The 24448-nt window shown below is 38.5% G+C and overlaps 1 protein-coding gene across 25 annotated transcripts in view; it reads left to right on the top strand.

Annotated features, from left to right (window-relative positions):
* LOC145543551 (uncharacterized) overlaps positions 1-24448 on the top strand; it is a 570959-nt gene that overhangs the window by 4320 nt on the left and 542191 nt on the right. For 3 of the 25 annotated variants that reach the window (XR_014080838.1, XR_014080809.1, XR_014080810.1), the window contains exon 2: positions 11968-12951. The exons of 16 other annotated variants lie outside the window; for them this stretch is intronic. The gene's annotated coding sequence lies outside the window, so the exon portion shown is untranslated. Of the gene's footprint in view, positions 1-11910; positions 12952-18988; positions 19150-19987; positions 21185-24448 lie in introns of those variants that run through there. 6 more of the 25 variants (XR_014080837.1, XR_014080840.1, XR_014080811.1 and 3 more) reach the window with 3 other exon arrangements.

Consider the following 24448-nt stretch of genomic DNA (forward strand, 5'->3'; position numbering starts at 1 on the left):
GCTCATCAGTTATTAATTAGCAATTCAATTTGTTGAACAAATAACACTTATGATTGATGATAGAACTTGTAATTGGGCACTAGAAGTGGCCCTCCTGGGACCGACTTACCAGCAGATATTAACCACGACACAGTAATGAAAAACACAGAGGATCATCCAGGAAAATACATGTTAAACAATTGTGACATAGCCAAGGTGTTCCTTCTCAACAGGAGAAAATCCCATCTTGAGTGTTGGGTGTGTATCCTGGGTCTGAGTGTGTTAATTGTTTCTGGTCACACAGCACTGGGGTTTTCCATTTCCTCTTAAGCTTGTAATCAGCTGCCCTATTTTTTTTTTTTCCAAAAAATCAAATTGTTCCTTGCTAGGCAATTCTATTGACTTTGAATTATTCTTGTGATAGGTCATTTTGAGGTATTGTCATGACGTGTGCAGTTAGACTTGAGGGGAAAAAGTACTTTTCCAAAAAGATAATGATTGAAATTTTTATTTTAAATGATTTCTTAGATTTAAATCACTTTAGATTAACAGATTTTCCTGCCCAGTTGATTTTCTGGCATCCATGTGGTGATCCAGCAGAGATAAAATGCGGGTTCTTAGTCCACGGCTGCGAGGAAACAGAGGGCTTGGCAAATAGAACCGGCAAAGCTTCTTTCTCTCTCACTTGGTTGGAGCAGGACAACTGGAGCAGGTCAGCTGCTGACCAGATGCTGCCTTCAATTAATATGCCAACCCTCAAAGACATTTATCGCTCACTCTCAAAAGCAGAGCAGCTGAGTAATAAAGGGAACCACTAAAACCATTTTTTTTCGAGAGCATTTGTAATGGCTAAATTGCTTAAAATAAATTAGCAAAAAAAATAAACATAGTTTGTACAGTATCTGTAAAACAGATTCCGAGTCTTGGGAAAATGGACAAAGTGAGAGCTTGTATTTAATAAGCTTATGCAATATGCTTCATTAAGACAGGGCCTTTTTTTTTTCTAAATTTAAAAAGGGTTAATAAACTCCAAGATATCATTGCCAGTTAAACAGGTCCTGCACCATTTTAAGGGAAGTAAGAGGCTACAAAGGAGACAGTTAAAAAGAAACCAAGAGACTGTGTTGTAGTGCTAACAGGCAATTAACAAACTCATGGGTGTTAATTATCTTCATACTGTATCATGTTCAATTAGCTTAGTCTCTGCAACAAAGGCAACGATGAACAATTGCTTTGATAGGTGTACAGTACTTCATTTGTAGTTAATCGGTTTAAGCCCTCTGGTTGCTAGGTTACCTTGGTCTCCAGAGGTAAAAAGCTGTACAGATGCACTATGTTTAAATGACTACAGAGAACTGTTTAAACTCAAACCATGTATAACTCTTTATTGATTTTTCACAGAAGATCTCAGCTCTGATGATAAGGTTTTGATATATTTTCCTGCTACAACCAGTTCCTTGGAGTATTGCAGAAAAAAAATCTGTCAATATGCTTCTATTATGATCTCTTGATCTGTGCCTATAAAAACCTTTAGCCACAGCCCTTATTATAAATAATGGAAGAAGCAATATCTGATTTTTTTTTCCCACACTGTACTACATGAAGATTTTTTTCCATCATTGCCTTTGGATCCAAATTACAGGACTTCTTTCAGTACCCATGCTCTTAAATAATGAAGAAGAATTTCTAGCTCTAATTAATTTGATTGACTCTCAGCAGGATGGGATCAGCTGTAGCATCATGAACTTTAACAATAACTACCAACTGATGGGCAGTTCACATCAATAAGACCATCACTAGCCTCTCTCTCACCTGTCACCAGGCGGGGAGTGAGCAATAACCAGCCCCCCACAGATGCTCCCCGCTTAGCGCTTTCTGCCCTATTAGCAATTTATAATGGTGATCAAGAAACAGTCAGCAGCAAATCAAGACAACTGTCTGGCTGCCTGTTTAATTGGCCTTGTTTGCGTTTTGATAAATGGCTCATGACTACTATAGGCCCCTGTATTTTGACTTTTAATAGGCCACAGTCATTAGACTACCAACAGATACTAGGTCAAAACCAAGGAAAGGTGCAAAAAATGTTAATTAATATCAATAATAGGCAATTATTAGTTAGACAGAAGGACCTACTAGCTGCGTGCTCTAATGGCTCAGAGATAACTGGAAGAGGAGTGCTGCCAAATTAGCATAACTGTGTATGCAGACTGCATGGTGGATCCTAGCAAACATCTGTTATGTTAGTAATTCAAATAGAATTCCTGCCTTTGGAGTGAGATTCGCAGAGTCAGCAATCCCTGTTGGCCATTTCAAGGCACTAACAATACCCTGGTGACTGGTGTCCTTCCAAATGGGCTGTGTTTCAGGCTAAGAATTAAATTGCACCTTTTCTTTGGAGTTGTGCTCTTGAGGAGCTTAAGGGAGTCACTGTCTTCTGGCCAGAAGAGGGTGGAGGAGAAGGGGTTTGTATGCAAGCCACACTCACCTTGAAAGGAAGTATAATGTGGACCCAGCAGACTCAGGGAGGGACACAGCCATTTACGTTTGCTATTTCATAATTAGCACTGAAATATGGCTGTGTTCAATACATCAGATGAAAAACTGTGAATCATTCTCACAGCATGATTTTCTCCTTTTCTTGAAGTGTGTGTTTGGGCTTGTGCAATGATGAAAGACTGACAGTATGTTTTGAAGCATGAAGAGAAGTAAGATGGAGTAGGAGTTAAGACAATGCAGTGACTGGAATTGTAAATGTTATTCCCTACACTTGTTATTGACATTAAGGTCACCATGGGCAAAATCCACATGATAGTCAAAGAATGTTGGAATTGGAACTATCTTAAGTCCAAATTGAGAAACAGAGAGGTCAAGGGACTCTTTATGGTCACCCAGCTGGTTTGGGGCATGGCTGGAAGGAGACACAGGTTTCCCAACTTCCCTTCCAGTGCCCTTCGCCTGACATTGCTGCCTACCTAGGAGGCTGTGGGTTTCTATCTGTGATTTAGTGTTTGGTAGGTATTTTCAAAATGCACATTTGAGATGTAAATGTGGAATATGTGCAAAAAGTGTTCCTACTGTATATATATATATGATATTTATGAAATGGCATGTTATCAAACATACTTTATTTTTAGGGTTAGAAAAAAACTTAGTTATAAAATTCTAAAAGCTACAGCCACCTCTTGATGTTTCACATTTTAATGTCAAGCACAGATTTTTTTTTTTTTTGAGAAGGGTACCTTATAATTGCGGTATCCCCTGTTTTATTTTGAGCTTGTTTTCTTATGTATCTTGCTTGAAACAAACCGGGCAAGGATCTGTGTGTTGCCCTTTTCCTTCCTCACCAGAGGGTTGACATTTAAGACCCATTTGACTAAACGTTTTCAAGATCTTAAAAAAAAAAAAAGAAAAGTGTGTGTAGGGGAACAGACTCTACCTCGTCAAAGATTGAAATTGAATTGTGGATTATAACCAACTGCAGTTTTCTCTCTTCTCTTTCTACCCTCCCCTAACCCTAACTCAGCCACTCACACCCCCACCCCCAATACCAAGGATATCTCTTCAGACTGCATCTTTTCCCTGAATGCACTGAGCCATTAATCCTTTTTAGTACCTAAGTGTCAGAGAAAAATGGACTTACTTTTTCATCTTTATTCCTGCAAAAATACTTTGAAAATCATCTGGTTTTGCATCTATGAGGAAAGTATTATGTAAGCTTAAAAATAACATTTTCAAATAATTCATTTCTGGGAATAGAATCTTTTAAAATGATGGAAATATGACACTTTAGTTTCTCATTTTTTACACTCTTACTTAACAAAAATATTTGTTGAGTCCTGGGCCGGGATGTAAAAGAAGCACAAAAATAACTATCAGAATAATATATTTATGAATTATTTATCTCCTACCATATGGATCTCCTTACTAAACATTTTCTATGTGTCAGCCACTTAATTCTCATAACAAACCCCAAGAAGAAGGGTTCATAAAATGAACCCCATTTTATGAATGAAGAAACTGAGGCTTAGCAAGTTTCCGTTTAACTTAAGTCTAAATGCGTGACACTTTGTAATATAAATTATTTTCCTATTTTAAGGATTTTAAGAATTTCTTCAATTCTTTTGTATTGAAAATATAGTAGATACTATATTTTAAATAAAGTTTAAGAAGCAACAAGAAAATGGTTCATGTCATAGTATCTTTTTCAGGTAGAGTGTATATTATACATAAATGTTACTGTGATATTTTAAACTTTTAATATTCCTAGAGTGAAAGGAAATTAGATTTATTTTCTTTTAATTATTAGAGATTTGGTTCTTTTATTCCTATAAACTCACTGCATTGTGATATACTTGTTCCTTAAACACTAGCAAATCTCACATGTTACTGATTACAAGAAGTATGAGTATTTTATCTGTCACAAATTAATGATGAATGCTGAACTAAACTAGGATGAAATGCTTTCCAATACTTTCTTCTGGGTTATCAATAGCATTCATGATATAGCATTTTGTTAAAAAGTGCCCCACTGTTCACTCTTTGATTTTCTTCCATTGTCAGTAACATTCATTCCACAATTTTTTATGCTGGCGCTTTTAATGTTCTCACATGAGCAGAACATGACAACTCTGCCAGGACTGCGGCCTTGCTGATAGTGATAGTAGAACACATCTGCATCTGGATTTCACAGGTGTTAAAATGTGCAAAAAAGAATGTGCATCTTAGAATCCATAAGATGTGTTAGTACACCCATGATAGTTATCTATCAAATACCTGTAGAGTTATATAATTTTCAGATAAGTAAATCTAGTAATTAATTCCAGTCTCTCAAAATGACATGTGATCACAAATGTTTTTCTCATAGCAGCATTTGCAGATAAACTCTTGGTGGTGTGTTGACTAAACTGTGAATGTGGTGAGAAATTCGGAAACTTCTCTTATATGGAGCTGGATAAATAGACTAGTAAATTGAGTATTTAAGGTTTCTTTTATGTATTTTTTACTAAGGTTCATCTGTGCAGTTTTTAAAATTAATTTATCTTTGGCTGTGCCGATCTTCATTGTTTTGCTCAGGCTTTTTCTAGTTGCAGTGAGCAGGGGCTGCTCTTGTGGTGCCTGGGTTTCTCATTGTGGTGGCTTCTCTTGTGGCGGAGCACAGGCTCTAGGCACGTGGTCTTCAGTAGTTGCAGCACAAGTGCTCAGTAATTATAACGTGTAGGCTCTAGGGCACAAGGGCTTCAGGAGTTGTGGCTCTCAGTTGTGGTGCATGGGTTTAGTTGCTCTGATGCATGTGGAATCTTCCTGGACCAGGGATTGAACCAATATCCCCTGCACTGGCAGGTGGATTCTTGTCCACTGTGACACCATGGAAGTCCCATATGTGCAGTTTTTAGGAGCCAGATTCCACATGTGGCCAATTATGCCTTTAGTGTTTTAGTTGTACCAACAGTACCACTATGGCCTATAAATGGAAGGTCTGTCTCTACCTTGCTGGAACCAGGACCAACTGAAAAAATATCTTTAAGAGGTCTGGAAAGCTGAAGTGTTAGACCTCAGTGGTTTTCAGAGTGTCTGTCTACAAGAGAGAAGGCCTTAACTCTCATGCGTGCATTAGTATCTGCTTTTGGTGATGTAATTTCCTGCTTTCTATTCTGTATAGGGCCTAGACCACTGTATCTTTTTTTTTTTTCTCTTTGGTAAATATTAGTCCTTGGATAGATACTGACACTTATTGAGCCCATTTCTATTCATGCCTGACATAGCCGTGACTTGTAATGAGGGGCTAGGTGTCTTCCTCTTGGGAAGTAATATATTAGTAAAGAGCTATGGTTTTACAGTCATGCAGGCCTGTGTTCCAGTCCCAGCTCAGCCACTCAGTAGCTTCATGGTCCTGTGCTTCAGTTTTCTCATCAATGAAATGGGCTATATGAGAAAACGTGTGTGACACACTTTACTTAATTCCTGGTTATAGTAAATGCAAAATGATGGCACTTGTCATCATTATTGCTACCATTAATAGACTCTGTCATGCAGCTGGACCATCAGAGGCCAGAGCATCTCCAGAACTCTTCTTGATAAATACTTTCAGGAGCCATTTCTTTCTGATCAGATGAGAGCTCACTGCTCTCCCAGTCCCTTCCCTTCATTTGGAGTCTGCCTGTCCAAGGAGGCACCAATCTTCTGCCCCTCCCCTGACATTGCACCTGTTTTGATATGTTACATACTGATCTATTATAGTCTATTGTCTTGGATGTGTCCTTTTAAATGGTTAGATGAGCATTAGAAGGAAGTTGACTTCCTTGTAGGTTGACTTAGAGCCTAGTCACGTAGGTGACCACTCTCATCAGTAAAATTCCTTCTCTGTGGTGCCACCTCAGGAGTCGATCACTTATTCTAGCTACTATTTACTGAACACTTGTGCAGTGCCATCCAGATGTCAGTGACATTCCACACTTCATCTCTAATCCTTGTGATAACCTTGCAAAGCAGTTATTATTCTTCTCATTTTAGAAATTGGGACAGTAAAGCTTAATAATCTTAACTGTGTTCTTACTGCCTGAATGATTTGGGGCAACTTCTTAAACCATTTTAAATCGCAGGCTCCTCATATGTCCATTAGAGGAGCTATCAACTGCTGCCTCATAGGCTTGGAGATGATGTATGTAGGGCTCATGACACAGTCCTGTATGCAGTGGGCACTCCAGGAGTACTTGGTGATATGTCTTGTCAAGAGCCACATAGCTAGAAGGATGAGCCAGGTTTTAGTCTAGGTCTGTCTGGGTCTTTCAAGGCATGTGAGAAAGTACTTGTGACACAAGTGCATGTGAAGACCTTTTCCTTGGTGTGATCCTGGAAGAGGGAGCAGCTGCCTTACTCTCCCTTTTCCTCTTGGGGGCTCCTCTTTTCTTCTCCCTTTTGGTCTGTCATCTGCTCCTCCATTCTGGCTGCATGGGAGGACCACAGGTACTGGAGAAAATATTCCTTCTCTTAAAGGCCACAGGGATATCCTCTTTCAACATAAACACATAACGTAAAATTTACAATCAGTGCTGTTTAGTACATTCATGATATTGTACAACCATCACCACTATCTAGCTCCAAAATGTTTTAATCATCCCCAAAGGAAACCCCTTACCCAGTGAGCAGTTACTCCCCATCCTCCTGCTCCAGTCCCCCTGGCAACTACTAACCTGATTTCTGTCCCTATGAATTTGCCTATTCTAAATATTTCCTATAAATGGAATAAGACCGTATGTGGCATTGTGTGCCTGGCTTTTTTCACTTGGCATAACAAGGCTTATCTGTATTCTTCCCTTCTCTATACCAGCTCCAAGCAGACAGTGAAGAAAAATTTCCCACTGTTTATTTTCAGTAAGTTCTCTTGCACATTGACTACCATGGCAGCCAATCAGCTTCTTTGTGACAAAGCTGGCTATTTCTATGGAATCTTCCTGCATTGCGCATCAATCTATAAGCCTGCCAATCATGGCAGAATCTTCTTCTGTCACATGGTTTATGGTCTTTTCTTCTACAATTTGTCTTTTTCTTCCAGTAGTAGATTCCTGTTCCTTTAAGAAGGAGAATGAGATTCAAGATATTTCATGCAAGGCAGAGCTTTATCCTGGCCTCACTCATGATCTCTATAGGAGCCCAGGCCAGCCCACATACCACTCAATAATCTCATCTGGAAATGAAGAACTTAGGAACTTAGATGAGTTACCTGAGCCAGGGGGCTGGGAGAAGAAAATAGCACATAATTCACAGGGCTTTCCGAGTCTAAAATGTTACTTAATAGAAAGATTTTTCAGATAAGGAGTAATGAATACTGGATTGTGACATATCACAAAGTATTGGGTTGCCCAGAAGTTTGAACTTTTCGGTCAACTCAGTACATAAAATTAAGAGTTAAATGGGGGTTACACAGAATGGGTTGGTGATTGGAATGGAAGTCTCTGGTTCCTACGCTAATTTGTTTTTCTCATTGAAGATGTTTATATTAGCATTTTGGTTTTGTTAAACAATAGCAGTAAAAACTCAATATACTGAAAAAGCAAGAGAAGTTTAGGTTGTGGGCAATTCCAGAAGGCAGGACTGGATAGTCTCCTGAGGTCATCTCCAGCCTCGTAATTCTATGTGTCTGAGTCATCTTGTAATTTCTTGGGGGTTCGTGGGAGAAGAAAGAGGAGATCCCACCTGACAGTAGTCAGGGTCACCTGTCATCTCTCTACTCATCTGGCTGATGCATACTTAGCATAGTGAATTTCTGTTTGGAAATTGATTTACAGTAATTGCAAGTGGCAGAGAAAGCTTGTTTCAAGGCAGGATTTGAAGTGGGAAAGAAAGGACCTTGTCCAAAGCATTTTCCAAGGCAGGTCATGCTGAGTGAAGGTTCCTTGTTGGGAGAGAAAGGAATTCCCCACAGACCCTATCTTCTCACCCCAGCTGACAGCTCTATTGCAGGTATGGTACCTCCCTGGCTGTCAGTCATTTGAAGGGAACCTCTGACTGTAAGACCTCTCTGGATTATTAAAGGGGATGGCATACATGTGTCAGACTGATGATGGTGTCCATGACAGAGAAACTGTCACAGAGCAAAGATGAAAGAAGCTGAGCACCTGCCTCCCTGAAATGGCCACCAAGTTATGCCTGAAGTCAGTGTTCCATTTTAAAGGGCATACTGCCTGAGGGTCATGCATTGTGTGTGTGTGTGTGTGTGTGTGTGTGTGTACGTGTGTATAGAGAGGTGGGGTAGGAGGGAATATCTTAATAGGATTTTCAGTTTTTCTTGTTTATTTCACATACAAAATTCTGAATGAACATCTCCATTCATGTGCTTGACATTACTACTGAATAACTAGGTAGAAGGATTTGACATTTGGAGCCCCAAACTTACTTGTCTCTGCTGCCTATAAAACCACAGCAGGTGGTGAGCTCTTCACTAGTGAGCACTAAAAATGCCCAAATAACACTGCAGAATTATTGCTAATCTATATTTTGTAAATAGACATACATGTTTCTGCATGTAGTATACACATTTTAATCTCACCTATTGTCTAAATATGAAAATGAATTTGAAATAAATCCATCAGGAATATGCGCTTAACAGCACATTTAAATAATCATCAGTTGGTACAATGATTTATTCTCATTTTGGTCTCCAAAGCAGAAGAATTCAGTCCTTCTGAATTTCTCATCCAGGACTCATAGGTTTGAGAGAGTCAGAGAATTTTTTGTTTGTACTGTAATCTTCTCCAGCTGTAGCTTATTCTGAAATTGGATCTGTTCCAGGGTGTAAATATTTGTTAATGAGTTTCCAAAGTCAAAATAATTAGTGATGCTTAGGCATCTTTTATAATGGGCCTAGAATAGATTTTTTAAAGCAGTCTGCAGTAGATTTTTCATATGGGTGTACAGGTATAGAGTTCTGGTGGACAAGCTCATTTAATAATTAGGGATTCAAAGTAGATGTTTAGATATGATTACATTGATGGGTTATTCTTCAAATTTAATGTGATGAGTGTTTTAAACCTCATGACTGACCTGTGACTTTGAACTGCATTGAACTTACTGACAAAATGTGCTGAAAGTGGATCATGGAATCCCTCAGGATTCTGTGGAAAACATGATCTTCCTTCTCAGAAGCTTCCATATCAAGGGAAGGTCTTTTCTGGGAAGTTTCAGATTTACACACTGAAGAAGTAGGATTCAAGAAATATGGATTTTATTTTGAGATCTCTTCTAGCACTGGTAGAGCTCAAGGTCTAAGGGATATAATATTTGTCTTGGAAAGATGCATAAAGAGGTGTGATTCTTTAAAAAACTCAAGTATTTCTGAGCTAAATATCATGTTAATACAACGTGCCATTTTAATTTCTAAAGCCATTTTAATTTCTAAAGCCTATCAAAATAATTATTAGAGAATTTCTGGTTAAACTTTGCTAAAAGAAAATGTGTACTCAGATAAGAATATGTTATCCAGTTACACTGAAAACTCCTATCAATAGCTAGCTTAGGGACAACTCTTATTAAGTTAGATATATTAATCCAGTAAGTGGGAGAATTCTTTCTGTTTGTCCTCTGATGCATTTGACTTTGAGATCCCCAGTACCAAACATCTATGAGGTATTGGTGAGGGTTTGGTCGGAGAAGCTGACTCACTGTGAGTGATATTTTTCAATGCTGCTTATCAAGACGTCAAATACACCTTTCTTGATAAGTGATATTGAAAAATAAATCAAACATAAAACTAAATCAACTTACATAAGCCATCTAGGAATTTATCTTGGTTGGATTATATAGACTTCTTCATCCATCCTCATGGTTTTGTCAGATCTAACCTCTATAGTGAATTCCTTTTACCATATGACTCACAGTGTTATTTCTAGAAAGTGTTGTAAGTCTTCATAGAACTGGTCAACCTCAGCTTCTTTAGCATCAGTGGTTGGGGCATAGATTTGGGTTACTGTATTGTTGAATGATTTGCTTTGGAAATAAACCAAGATCATTCTGTTGTTTTTGAAGTTGCACCCAAGTGCTGCATTTCACACTCTTTTGTTGACTATGAGGGCTACTTCATTTCTTCAGAGGGATGCCTGCCCATAGTAGTAGGTAAAATAGTCTAAGTTAAATTCGCGCATTCCCATCCATTTTAGCTCACTGATTCCTAAGATGTTGATGTTCACTGTTAACTATCTCTTGCTTGACCACATCCAGTTTACCTTGATTCATGGACCTAACATTCTAGGTTCCTATGCAATATTGTTCTTTACAGCATCAGACTTTACTTTCATCACCAGACACATCCTCAACTGAGGATTTCTACTTTGTCATTTCTCATTTCTACCTTGGCCCAGCTGCTTTATTCTTTCTGGAGCTATTAGTAATTGCTCTCTGTTCTTCCCCAGTAACATATTGGATACCTTCTGACCCGTGGGGCTCATCTTCTGTTGTCATATCTTTTTGCCTTTTCGTACTGTCCATAGGGTTCTCTAGGCAAGAATACTGGATTGGGCTGCCATTTCCTCCGCTGGTAGACCACATTTTGTCAGAACTCTTCACTATGACCTGTCCATCTTCGGTAACCCTGCGTGGCATGACTCATAGCTTGACTAAGTTATTCAAGCCCCTTTGCCATGACAAGGCTGTGATCCATAAAAGGGATATTTGATATATAAACAAAATATTTACTTTGTCTAAAGAAGAGCTTCTTTCTTGAACAATGAAACATTAGTAAAACCAAAAGCTGTTTCATGATATTGCTATTCTCCCTAATATGAATCTTATCTTTAATTTGGCTTTTAACAAGATAACCAGGACTATCTGATATAATTCACTAAAATACATTAACCATTTACTATGGCAAGATATTGGGTTGGATGTTAGATCATGATTACAATATATCCTTACATTCTCAAAATTATTTTTCTGTTTTCTAAGCTATGTTTGTTTTTTCCTTCTATGATTAGGTTAGATTTATTTGTTCAGATGAAGTACAATAAATATTTATTCATTGTGAACACTCTGGTAATTAGACCTGCCCAAACTAACTGGTGGGTGCTGTAGTGGTTTTGTCCTAGGTCACTTAGGTAAGGAGGAATTTCCCAGGATTCCCTTCACTGTATGGTTCTGGGTCAGGGTTGGTCACCAAAGAAATTTACCTGAGGTTTGGGAGATCGAAGGGAAACAGCAGTTGTTGTACACTGAAAGTCAGTGTAGGTTGCTAGGCTATCTTGCAGCTCAAGACTGTTATTGCAGAGCTGTTAGATAGATGCAAAAGTAATTCTGGTTTTGCACTGTTGATCTTTACCGTTTAATTCTGGAATACATTCTTAAATAAATGTGATTATGTTATACATCATTTTAATGTGCATTTCTTGCTTTGTTTTTTTGCTAATGACTTATTACTTGCTGTTTATTTTATATTTATTTTAGATTATAGAAATGATCTTAGCAAGCAAATTTGAATGATTTTTTTTGAGTTCAAAATAGGTTGTAGAACAGCAGAGACAACTTGCAACATCAACAATGCATTTGGCCAGGAACTGCTAATAAACATACAGTGCAGTGGTGGTTCAAGAAGTTTTGCAGAGGAGACAAGAGCCTTGAAGATGAGAAGCATAGTGGCCAGCCATCAGAAGTTGACAACGGTCAGTTGAGAGCCATCATCGAAGCTGATCCTCTCCCAGTTACATGAGAAGTTGCCTAAGAACACAATATTGACCATTCTACAGTTATTCAGCATTTGAAGCAAACTGGAAAGGTGAAAATAAGTGGGTACATCATGAGCTGACCGTAAATCAAAATATCATTGTTTTGAAGTGTTGTCTTCTCTTATTCTACTCAACAACAATTAACCATTTCTCAATCAGATCATGATGTGTGATGAACAGTGGATTTTATAAATAACCAGTGATGACCAGCTCAGTGGTTGGACTGAGAAGAAGCTCCAAAGCTCCCAAAGCCAAACTTGTACCAAGAAAAGGTCATGGTCACTGTTTGGTGGTCTGCTGCCGGTCTGATCCACTACAACTTTCTGAATCCCAGCAAAACCATTACATCTGAGAAGTATGCTCAGCAAATTGATGAGATGCACTGAAAACTGCAATGCCTGCAGCTGATACTGATCAACAGAATGGGCCCAATTCTTTTCCATGACAACACCCCACTTCACTTCACATAACCAACGGTTCAATCATTGAATGAATTGGGCTTTGAAGTTTTGCCTCGTCTGCCATATTCATGTGACCTCTCACCAATCAACTACCACTTCTTCAAGCATCTGGACAACTTTTTGCAGGGAAAATGCTTCCACAACCAGCAGGATGCAGAAAATGCCTTCCAAGAGTTCATCGAATCCTGAAGCATGGATTTTTACACTACAAACTTATTTCTAAACAAACTTATTTCTTGTTGGCAAAAATGTGTTGCTTGTAATGGTTCCTATTTTGATTAATAAAGATGTGTTTGAGCCTAGTTGTAATGATTTAAAATTCACTGTCTGAAACCACAATTATTTTGTACCAAGTTAATATTTTCTGGCTCTCCTGATTGGCATTAAGACTGAACTTCAGCTCATCTAAGTCCTGGGACCAGTAGTGAAGAGTATCAGCTTCATCGAGGTTGGAGGTGATGAGAGACTGTTGGAGGTTCCAGTTTGTCCTCACAGGTTCCAGTTTGCCTTTTTTCTTTCCTGTTCCATGCCCAGGATTTTTTCCTGTCGGCCCTGCTGACCAATGACAGCTGGTTTCAGGTCCACTACCAGATTTCTGTAACTTCTTTACCAACTCCAATTGCATAACAAACCCTTTACTTCATGTCACTCATAGTGATCCTGCTTCCTTGATCAGACTCACAGATACAGATGCATTGTATCAGAGATGTAAAAATCACGTTCCAGTGGCCACATGAGTAACATAAATGAGTGCAGCAGGTCTGCTGTCAGAAAGTTCACGCAGCCTTCTTCATCTGTGTTTCTTTTTGCCAGTTTTGGTAGAGATGTGAAATCAGCAAAATATGCCTCTAGAGTAAGAAAAATAGCAGCAGAAGCATATTGACAAGTTACATGTGACTCTTGCCTTAGTAACAAGGAAGCAATGGGGAAAGTGGGCACTACCAAACAAGGAAGGGTGGATCTCAGGTAGAGAGCATCTCTGATTCCGTGCTTCAATAGAAACCCCAAGTGGGTTTTTTAAAAAACATTTATTTATTTATTTTTGGCTGAGTCAGAGTCTTAGTTGCAGCATGTGAGCTTAGTTGCCCCACCGTATGTGGGATCCCATTTCTTCAACCAGGGGTCAAATCCATATCCCCTGCATTGGAAGGCAGACCCTTAATCACTGGACCACCAGGGAATCCCCTCCCCCCCAAGCAGAATTTTAATGTGCATTCCTCTGATTTTAATGTGTTGACTAATTACACACACACACACACACACACTCACATATACATAAAATCATGAAGGCAGTCCATGGGGCAAATATAAACATGTAGGTTATATTTGGTATGAGCTTCCACTCTGACTGAGAGGGTCGTTGGCTAAGACCTTGGGATGAAGACAGAGAATAAAAAAAGCAAGAAGATTGTTGGAGAAGAGAATGGTGCAGAGAGGTAGGGTGGGGGACCCCCAGACTCTTATGGGGTGGACAATATAGATGGATAAACACAACTCCATAGGAAAAACAGTGAATTCTTTTGCTCTGTATATATGTGTGTGCGTGTGTGTGTACGAGAGAGAGAAAGAGAGGGAGAGAAATCATCTAATAAGAACTATCACTTCCATAGTAATTTGCATTATACACAGGGATTTCACATATGCTATTTCATTTATTCTCATTTACTATCTTATCTGCTATATTGGGTGTGAGTGGGATGAAAGATAAATTACACTTGGTTCCTGCCCTTGAGGGTTGCAATCCATGGGGCAGTCTGATATGTTCACATCCAGCTATAGAACAAGAATGAATGTGATTCAGTGTCATGGTGGGAGAAGGATTTTGACAAATGGAAATGGGGAGTGAGAAGAATGCTGGGTGACACAAAAAGTCCGAGCAGAGGAACCAAGGAGAATTTGGAGAAGTCAACAATCAAAGCTGCTATGAAGAACACATCAATAGCAAATATTTTATTAAAACATTTGAAATTCATTTGTGAATTCCTGAAACTGGGGAGGGGGAATCTTTAATCTGCCTTAATTAATGGTCAAACTGTTAGTCAGTGGCCTACATTCAAGCAACTTCAGTTTGAGAGAAAGGTAAGTTAAACAACACCCATTGTCTTTGGTAAGTGAAGGAGGACAGTACTGAGCCTGGGATTCAAGACATAGAAATGACAGCCAGATTTGTCTAGAGGGAGGATGAAGAGCTCTTAGGTTTGCAGATGTCCTACCAAAATCCTGGCAGAAGATAGGAGAGTACTGACAGCAAAGGCTCTCCATTGCCAGAGAGGAAAACAGATATATTTTAAAGGTTTTATAATAAGTTATTACGTATGCTCTATTTAGATAATCCAGAAAAATATGAATTCAATCTGACTGGTCTCCTTCTGTGTAAAACTCTTCATGATGTATTAAAGTTCACGCTCTTCTCTGGAACGACGTCAGGTCCCTTTATGCCCTGGCTTCAGCTTCCTTCAGTTCAGTCACTCAGTCATGTCTGACTCTTTGCGACCCCACGAACTGCAGCACTCCAGGCCTCCCTGTCCATCACAAACTCCCGGAGTTTACCCAAACCCGTGTCCATCGAGTCAGTGATGCCATCCAACCATCTCATCCTCTGTCGTCCCCTTCTCCTGCCCCCAATCCTTCCCAGCATTAGGGTCTTTTCCAATGAGTCAACTCTTTGCACGAGGTGGCCAAAGTATTGGAGTTTCAGCTTCAACATCAGTCCTTCCAATGAACACCCAGGACTGATCTCCTTTAGGATGGACTGGTTGGATCTTCTTACAGTCCAAGGGACTCTCAAGAGTCTTCTCCAACACCACAGTTCAAAAGCATCAATTCTTCGGCGCTCAGCTTTCTTCACAGTCCAACTCTCACGTCCATACATGACCACGGGGAAAAACCATAGCCTTGACTAGACGGACCTTTGTTGGCAAAGTAATGTCTCTGCTTTTAAATATGCTATCTAGGTTGGTCAAAACCTTCCTTCCAAGGAGTAAGCGTCTTTTAATTTCATGGCTGCAATCACCATCTGCAGTGATTTTGGAGCCCCCCAAAATAAAGTCTGACACTGTTTCCACTGTTTCCCCATCTATTTCCCATGAATTGATGGGACCAGATGCCATGATCTTAGTTTTCTGAATGTTGAGCTTTAAGCCAACTTTTTCACTCTCCTCTTTCACTTTCATCAAGAGGCTCTTTAGTTCTTCTTCACTTTCTGCCATAAGGGTGGTGTCATCTGCATATCTGAGGTTATTGATGTTTCTCCCAGCAATCTTGATTCCAGCTTGTGCTTCCTCCAGCCCAGCATTTCTCATGATGTACTCTGTATATAAGTTAAATAAGCAGGGTGACAATATACAGCCTTGACATGCTCCTTTTCCTATTTGGAACCAGTCTGTTGTTCCATGTCCAGTTCTAACTGTTGCTTCCTGACCTGCATACAGGTTTCTCAAGAGACAGGTCAGATGGTCTGGTATTCCCATCTCTTTCAGAATTTTCCACAGTTTATTGTGATCCACACAGTCAAAGGCTTTGGCATAGTTAATAAAGCAGAAATAGATGTTTTTCTGGAACTCTCTTGCTTTTTCGATGATCCAGTGGATGTTGGCAATTTGATCTCTGGTTCCTCTGCCTTTTCTAAAACCAGCTTGAACATCTGGAAGTTCACAGTTCACATATTGCTGAAGCTTGGCTTGGAGGATTTTGAGCATTACTTTACTAGCGTGTGAGATGAGTGAAGCAGCTTCCTTCACCAGCCTAGTATTTTCCCCTGCCCTCACCCCAGTCTCCTGAGGTATGGACACAATTTTCTTGCCATGAGGCACTACTTGCAGTCCTCTTGATGTCTCACAGCTCTATGCCTTTTCCCATTCTAGTGCTTTTTCTCTGGCATGTCCATAGTCTTGATTATCCTTCAAAACATCAAGGTGTCTCATGGTCCCCCCACTCCTCAGTAAACCTTTCTTTGCTAACTCTGAACTCTATATATTTGAAGTTTTGCATTTATTGTACAGTGATATAATTATGTACATGTATGTTATACCATGTGCACTATTATATTTGCTGACATGTTCATCCATCACCTCTTTACTGAGTAGCTTTTCTGGGTAAGACACTGTACAATATTCTGCGGATGCAGCAGTAAATATCATAGATCATGTTTCTGGACTCATGAAACTTCAGTTAAAAGTGTATGTTGAGGTGAAATGAATTCACAGGACATTTGAATTTTAGGTTCAAATTGTATGCATTGGCAAAAGATTCACTTTCCTAAATTATAACTTCAATCCGTTTTAAGTGTTCTGTCGCTAAATTGTGTCCGACTCTTTGTGACCCCATGGACTGCAGCACGCCAGGCTTCCCTGTCCTCACCGTCTTCTGGAGTTTGCGCATACTCATGTCCATTGAGTCAGTGATGCTATCCAACCATCTCATCCTATGTTATCCCCTTCTCCTACCTTCCAAGTGTACTGTTGGTACACTCCTACTGTTGTTGAGTTCCCGATTAACGCACTCACTGAGTTTATTCCTGCCACGTTCTCTCTGTAGTGATGGTTGGACTTTCAGGAGCTCTGTGGTTTAGTAGATCTTGGCTATATTGGGGCTGGCTTTCTACAAAGGTTTAGAGTGTCTTTGGAAGCAGGATCTATTTTCAGCCTTGGGTACAGGGGTTCTGCTTTCCTAATTCTTACCTGCCTATTTAGAATGTGCCATTCAACCCACTAGCTTCTCCAATGAACCTGTTTTGGATTATTTTTGATCTTACAGATGTCTAGTATGAGTTCTAGGCCACATTTTTTTCCCCCAGACCATCCTGAAATCTGTTTGTTCCATTCCTGATGCTTCTTTCAGCCACTAGTCATTTACTTTATGATTCATTCTGGAGAAAGGAGGCAGCTGTTCTCAGATTTTGCTTCCTGCAAAGTCCTACATAGTGCCAGTTCTGTCTGTGTCTGGAAATTTGGAGTAGGCCACTTCTCATATTTAGTGCTAATGTTGGTATTGACACATATATTTCTTCTTTTTTAAAAAATATTACCTGCTTGGCCACATTCTAGAGTAGTAGTTTTTTCAAGCAGCAGGTCATAAAAAGGACCATGAAATACATTTAATATCATAACCAGCACGAGAAAATATGAATTGAATGAAATAGGAAACCTCAGAATATATCATGTGAAGTGAGGGTAAGTTTTGTAAAATTTGTCATACATAGATGCCCGTGTGTGTACTGGGTTGTGATCTGTCCCTTTGTATGGGAGACAAAAAAAGTTTGGTAAACATGGTTCTGGAACAATCTGTTTACATTTTTTTCCTCCTTCCTGTGGTTTTAACTCTTTAACAGGTGTTTTCTGGATATAAATTTACATTGTTTTAGTTGGCTACCCACATTTATTAAATGCATAATTTTGCCACTTTTCTTTCCATTGTTCATTTACCTTTAAACCTGAATATTTTTTAGCTTTTGAAGACTGCACTTATTGGAGTACATTTATTTTGATAAGACATTTAAAATTACACTCATAACATTTTGGCAGTTCCCCTCCTACTCTTCAGAAAGTTCTAGTTTTTTAGGTTAAACTTTAGAGGAAGATCTAGGCAAACATTAGTTAAAAACAAAATCAGGAGCAAAAACCAGTTCTTTATTCAGCTTAATAGCTTCAATTAATAATCAAATTATTTTACACCACATCCAAAATTATGCAGCAGACCATGCTGTTTAGTTACTAATGATTAAAATATGTATTCAAAAAGGATTCACATATATACATACTTTTGACTCCAGATTAACTTGAATTAACTGCTTTGATGCTCTTTCAAATAAATGATAACTCTGAAAGGACAAGCTATCCTAAAACAAACATTTTAATAGGGGAAACTCAGTTCTCTAGCACATTTTGATATGGAAAATAAACTTGCTTTTTTTAAAAGGTTCTTTGAAAGGGAACTAGCACAACAGAAGGTCCCAGAAGAACTGAATGTTGTGCAAATTTCTGAATGAATCGCCTAGGATTTGTTTTTAATCTGAATAATAGTGTGACATTGCAAAATTCGAATTGTGCTACTCAATTTTAATGGTTAATCTGCTTTAAAAAATACACAAGCTTAATTGTGACATACGAAAATCCTTATTTAGGGTAGATTTCTAATTTGAGTGCTTTCGGCCCTGCTGTGTAAAGAGTCTCTTGGGTACAGATTTTAAGTGTGTGTGTGTGTGTGTGTGTGTGTGTGTCTGTGTGTGTGCACCTTTACATCTCGCCCTGTAACAGTTCCTCATTGCTGAGTCCGCCTCTCTGCAAGCCGGGCGCAGACAATAGATCCATCCTAATGGAGTTGTGTACTTGCCATCTGTAGGAGCAGCTGCTGGCCCGCATCTGCACAATATGCTGGGACGGGGAGCTCCACTAATCTGCATAATAAGGAGGAGGCTCATTCCACTCCAGCTAATAATCTCAAGCGATCGATGCACTTCATTCCCTCACTGCGGAGCGCAACCCAGTGGCTTTCCGCATCTGGTACAGTGGGGTCAAGTGAGAGGGGATGGCCTGGGGCCGAGAGGCACTCTGTTTACCATGTATGTTTGCATCAGGCTGTTGAGACCATGGTTTAGGTCTTTCTCTTGAGTCATGCTGACACGTGCAAATCCTGGGAATTGGGACAAACTGATGCTAGCACATTATTAAGACTGCTAATCAGAAATGCTTTTGGATCAATTAGTCTCAGCCAATTTGCAGTTTTAAATACCTCCTTTGTGAGAAAAAGGGCACGAGCAAGTTTTTGGTTTAATTGTGAACTATTTTGAGTCATTTGGTTGTCATCTAGTTTTTAAAAAATAGCTTCATTATCTGACTTTTAAACTGTTAACGCACCTACACACTTATTGTGAAATAGGCAGACTATGTGAATTAATGAATCAAATTTATTTTTATTTTCATTATGACATCAGGATGAAATGAGTGTATCTTAAAGCAGTAGAACTAGTAGTAGAAAAGAAGATGACTGTTGAATTGAAATGATATAATTCTAAACTGGCCAAAAATCACTCTCTTAATAAAGCAAATGCCAACATGGCTCACTTCTGTAGAAAATCACGTACATACAAATATAATTTGATTCATAGAGTTGATTTAAAGGTTAAAACATTCGAACTTAGGTGACCTAAATTGAGGGCGATATTTTGTTAATAAATGAGATTGGGCACATTCAGGGTGGTATGGCTATAGATGAGGATAATATTTTATTTTTTATTTTTTATTTTTTTGAGGACAATATTTTAAATCGAATTATAGTTTGCTGTTATTTATAATGCCTTGCTGTAAGAATTGGTGAGACTGTTTCATCTAATTCTTGCAGGAAAAATATTTGCATAATTCATCACCCATCAATGAAGCACAGGGAAGAGAGCATTAATTCATGGAGATGGAAGACTAGGGCTGAAGAAATAATTGCTTCCACCAGTAAACAAAGCAGCCCACTTACCTTTCATTTCAGCCTTTTGATCAAGACCATTTGGTTAAATAAGATAATATCTTCTGATATGATTTAGAAGAAAACTTTATTAGACGTCATCCCTTTTAGAATCAATACTGCTATTCAGTGATAATAGAAAGATCTGACATCCCAGGGAAATGTTAGTCAAAGGCTGTTGTGTGAAATCTTGGTGGAGTGTTCTGCAAGGTTAAAATAGTGTGCTGGTTCTGAGTGATTCAGTTGAGCAACCCTCACAGCTCTGTGATGAAGTGAAGAGAAATGTACCAGGTGAGCTGGAAGCTTTCTCCTCTGGTTTCCTAATTTTAAAGCCCATGTACTGCCATATATCAAGAGACAGCCTACATATTCGTACTGAAATTTAAAAAAGCAGCTGCTCCAGAATGCCTCTAGAAGTTTTGAATGACACCCACAAAGAAGGAAAATTATAGTCTGAGTTGGCTGCAAAGTGGGGTCCCTTCATACAATTTTTAAGTAACTTTCCCAGAAATTAGAAAACAAAGGCAATAGAGGGAAAAAAGTACTAGTTATGGGCACAAACTTAAGAATCAATCAGGGAAGAAAACATGTTGATAAACTAAATTAATAGATTTTATGACCCTAGTAGTGTCTGCACAGTACACATCACTCACTATCTGTAGGTATTTGATTCATTTGTTTGTTGATTATCTACTTTTCCACACTTGAATGGAAACCCCAAGAAAGTAGGGACATTTCCTGCTATATTCCTAGCATCTAGTAACAAAATTAATCCTCAATAAACATTTGGTTGAATAACTAGTAAAAGTTGTTGCAACATGCACCAACCCCATGGGATAGTTTCAGGATCTTTCAGGAGCAGTTCAGGAGCATAACTCTAATATTCAGGTTATTTTTTATGCTAAACTACAACATATCCCTAATTGACCTTGGAAAACTGTGAAACCTTAAAGACTGGTCATGGCGATGAAAATCTGTGAATCTCCTGATAAAATGTAGGACATTTCTTTTCAGAGTCTCAGAAGACCTCAGTGTAATACATGCATCTCTGTACCACAAGAAAATAAAAGCTCTCCTAATTTCTGTTTGTCTCTTGTCAAAAGGGACCTGGACTGATCCTAGAAGTGCCCTTGAATCAAGTACAAGAAGGAATGAGTCAATTCTGAGGAACTTTTTTTGGGTCAGAGATCCACTGTTGCCAGGGTGGTTATAAGAGAGTTTGTGAAGTTGCTTATAAATGAGTGATTCATTCATTTATTTCATCTATCCATCCATCTGGGGCTTCCCTGATAGCTCACTTGGTAAAGAATCCACGTGCAGTGCAGGAGACCCCAGTTCAATTCCTAGATCAGGAAGATCTGCTGGAGAAGGGATAGACTACCCGCTCCAGTATTCTTGGGCTTCCCTTGTGGCTTAGCTGGTAAAGAGTCCGCCTGCAATGTGGGAGACCTGGGTTTGATCCCTGGGTTGGGAAGATTCCCCCCAGAGAAGGGAAAGGCTACCCACTCCAGTATTCTGGCCTAGAGAATTCCATGGACTGCATAGCCCATGGGGTCGTGAAGAGTCGGACACGACTGAGTGACTTTCACTTTGACTTTTTTGATCCATCCATCCAATATTATTTCATTGCTTACTATGTGTCAGGAACTTTTCTGGGTGCTTGATGCACTAATGAATGAATTCTGCATCTCTCTTCAGATTCTAGAAGAGCATTCTGGAGAAACTTCCTGCAGGGAGATGAGGGAGTTCTAAGACTCCATGGTTTTGTAAGGATTCAGGGTGCCAATTTGAACCAGGTTTGTAGGGAGACTTAAAGGTTAACTACTCTAATGACTGCCCAACAGTCTCTTAAAGCAGTTCTCACTGAATATTTTTATTTTTACCATAGAAGACTTTAATATTTTTTTCCTGGGAATTTAGCATTTTTGATTGTTTTTTTATGAGTGGAATTTCCTTTTCATTTATACTTTATAATAGTATGATAGTATACATGAAAGTCGTTGAAATGTAATTACTAATTTCAAGTGATCTCCCTCATTGAAGCCTACTATTCTAACACCTCTTAGATTTTTGTTTTGTTTTTTGGTTTCTAAGCATACAACCAGTTCAACTAGAAATAATGGTAATTTTATCTCCTCCATTCTGATAGTTAAGACATCTTATATTTGTTTTTTCTGATAATATTTTGGATAGAATTTCAGAATACTGTTAAATAATAGTGGTGTAATAGGCATTCCTGTCTTGAATCTTATGGTTGAGGAATGTTAGTGATGGAATGATGATGTGAATAATGATAATAATAGGTACACCATGTGCTGAGTACTGACTGTGTGCTGTCATTGTGGATTTGTCTATTTTTCTCTTCCATTTCAATATTTTTTACTTCATGTATTTTAATGCTCTGTTATTAGATAAGTATACATTTAAGATTATTATCTGATTGGTATTTGACCCTATCACTATTATAAGGACATTGCAAATGTCCCTCTCTTTCTGCAAATGTTCCTTGTCTATTGTGTCTGATATTAATTCTTCATTTGACTAATATTTGCTTGGTTAATATTGGTATTAGTATTCCTTGCTTTCCATTTTTTATGCTTTTTACTTACTTGTCTTTATATTTAAAATAAGTTTCTTCAGACAGCAAAGAATTGGGTCCTACATTTTATCCAATCTGACAAACTCAGCTTTTTGATTGGAATATTTATGGGATCATTTATGTTTAACATAATTATTGATGTGGTTGTCTCAAAGCTACCATCTTGATCTTTGTTTTCTAGTGTTTCTGTCCTTTTTTCTTTTTTTCTCTTTTCCTGCCTTTCTTTTGGATCGAGTACTTTTTACTGTTTTGTTTAATCACCATGTTTTATCATGTTTTAGTTGACTTATTAGCTGTATCGTTTAATTTTATTTTTGTGGTGGTCATTCTAGAGTTTATACTTTACATCTTTAACTTATCACAACCTGTTTTCATATAACATTTCATGTAACATGTTTTCATATACCACTTCACGTGTAAATTTTCTACAACAGCATACTTCATTTCCTCTTTCCTGTCCTTTGTGGTATTGTTGTCATACATTTTAATTCTATATATAGTTTAAACCCCATGACACATTGTTATTTTTGCTTTATGTGGTCAATTATCTTTTGAGAAGATTAAAAATTAGAAAAAAAGCAAAGTGGGACAAATTTACCATAGCAATCAATGAAAGTACTACACACAATCATAACTTGAATGAACCCCTAACTCTAACTTTTGGCTTCTTTTCTTCAAGTCATCCATCTAATCTCAAAACATATAAATGATTAGAGGTGAATCCTTTTGCTAATGAAAATAAATATGTTTGTTTTGTTTGTAAATACTCTTGGTTTCTTAGATTTAAAGTTTGGATTCCTGTGCTGTGGATTTTCCTAAAATGAGGCACATTGGCACAAAACTCACCCTTCTTTTTCCCATGCAGAGGCTAGAGCAATACCAGATCTAAATGCACTGTTGATGAAAATAGTACTGGGACCCATAGGTCCTGTAATTCTAATTATTTTCAGGAAATTTATGATTAGAATAATGTTGGGAAACAAAAAGTTGGTGATGTCTCCTAAAGGTTGGACCCACTACATAGGGTGACTTTTGAGAAACAGATAGAGGATCAGATTTAAGTCTTGAGACATTAGTGATCTCTCCTGTCTTAACCAGAAAGCCTCTTTTATTCCCATTTAAACTGACATTCTAGATTGATAGTGGCCTGTGGTGGAGACAGCTGGATTCTGGTTTGGGTGGCACTTAGACCAGGCAGCTTGGATTCCCATGCCTTAGTATACTGCCTGCCTTCTTTACACTGCTGTGTGCATAAAATCAATGGGAAGCAAGAAGAGTGTAACTAACAGCACATAATAATTAAACAGTAACAAAAAAACCCCAATGAAAACAGTATTAACATTTACTAAGCACTTATTATGTGTCAGGCACTCTTTGAAGCTCTTTATGTAAATAAACACAAATAAACAATATGGCAAGGTAGGGGTCAATATCATTCCCATTTGACACATGAGAAAATTGAAGTACAGTGATATGGTGTACAGATTCTATGATAGAACCCAGTGATCTGTGCCTCCTGGTAATTTGTGCCCAATGTCATGCCTCCCCTTGAGTGTGGGATGGCCCAGGGACATGCTTTAATCAGCAGAATATGGCAGAGGTGATGGGATCTTACTTCTGATGGGAGGTTATTATACTGCATAAGATAATGATTGCTATCTTTCTAGCAGTTTCTCCCCCTTGCTGGCTTTGATGAAGCAAGTTGCCATGTTGGGGAGATCCATGTGTCAATACATACAATTATTTTT

The sequence above is a fragment of the Giraffa tippelskirchi genome, chromosome 3 (genome assembly GCF_054371585.1).
Source record: "Giraffa tippelskirchi isolate mGirTip1 chromosome 3, T2T-mGirTip1v1.2.pri, whole genome shotgun sequence".
In the NCBI taxonomy this organism is placed as follows: domain Eukaryota; kingdom Metazoa; phylum Chordata; class Mammalia; order Artiodactyla; family Giraffidae; genus Giraffa; species Giraffa tippelskirchi.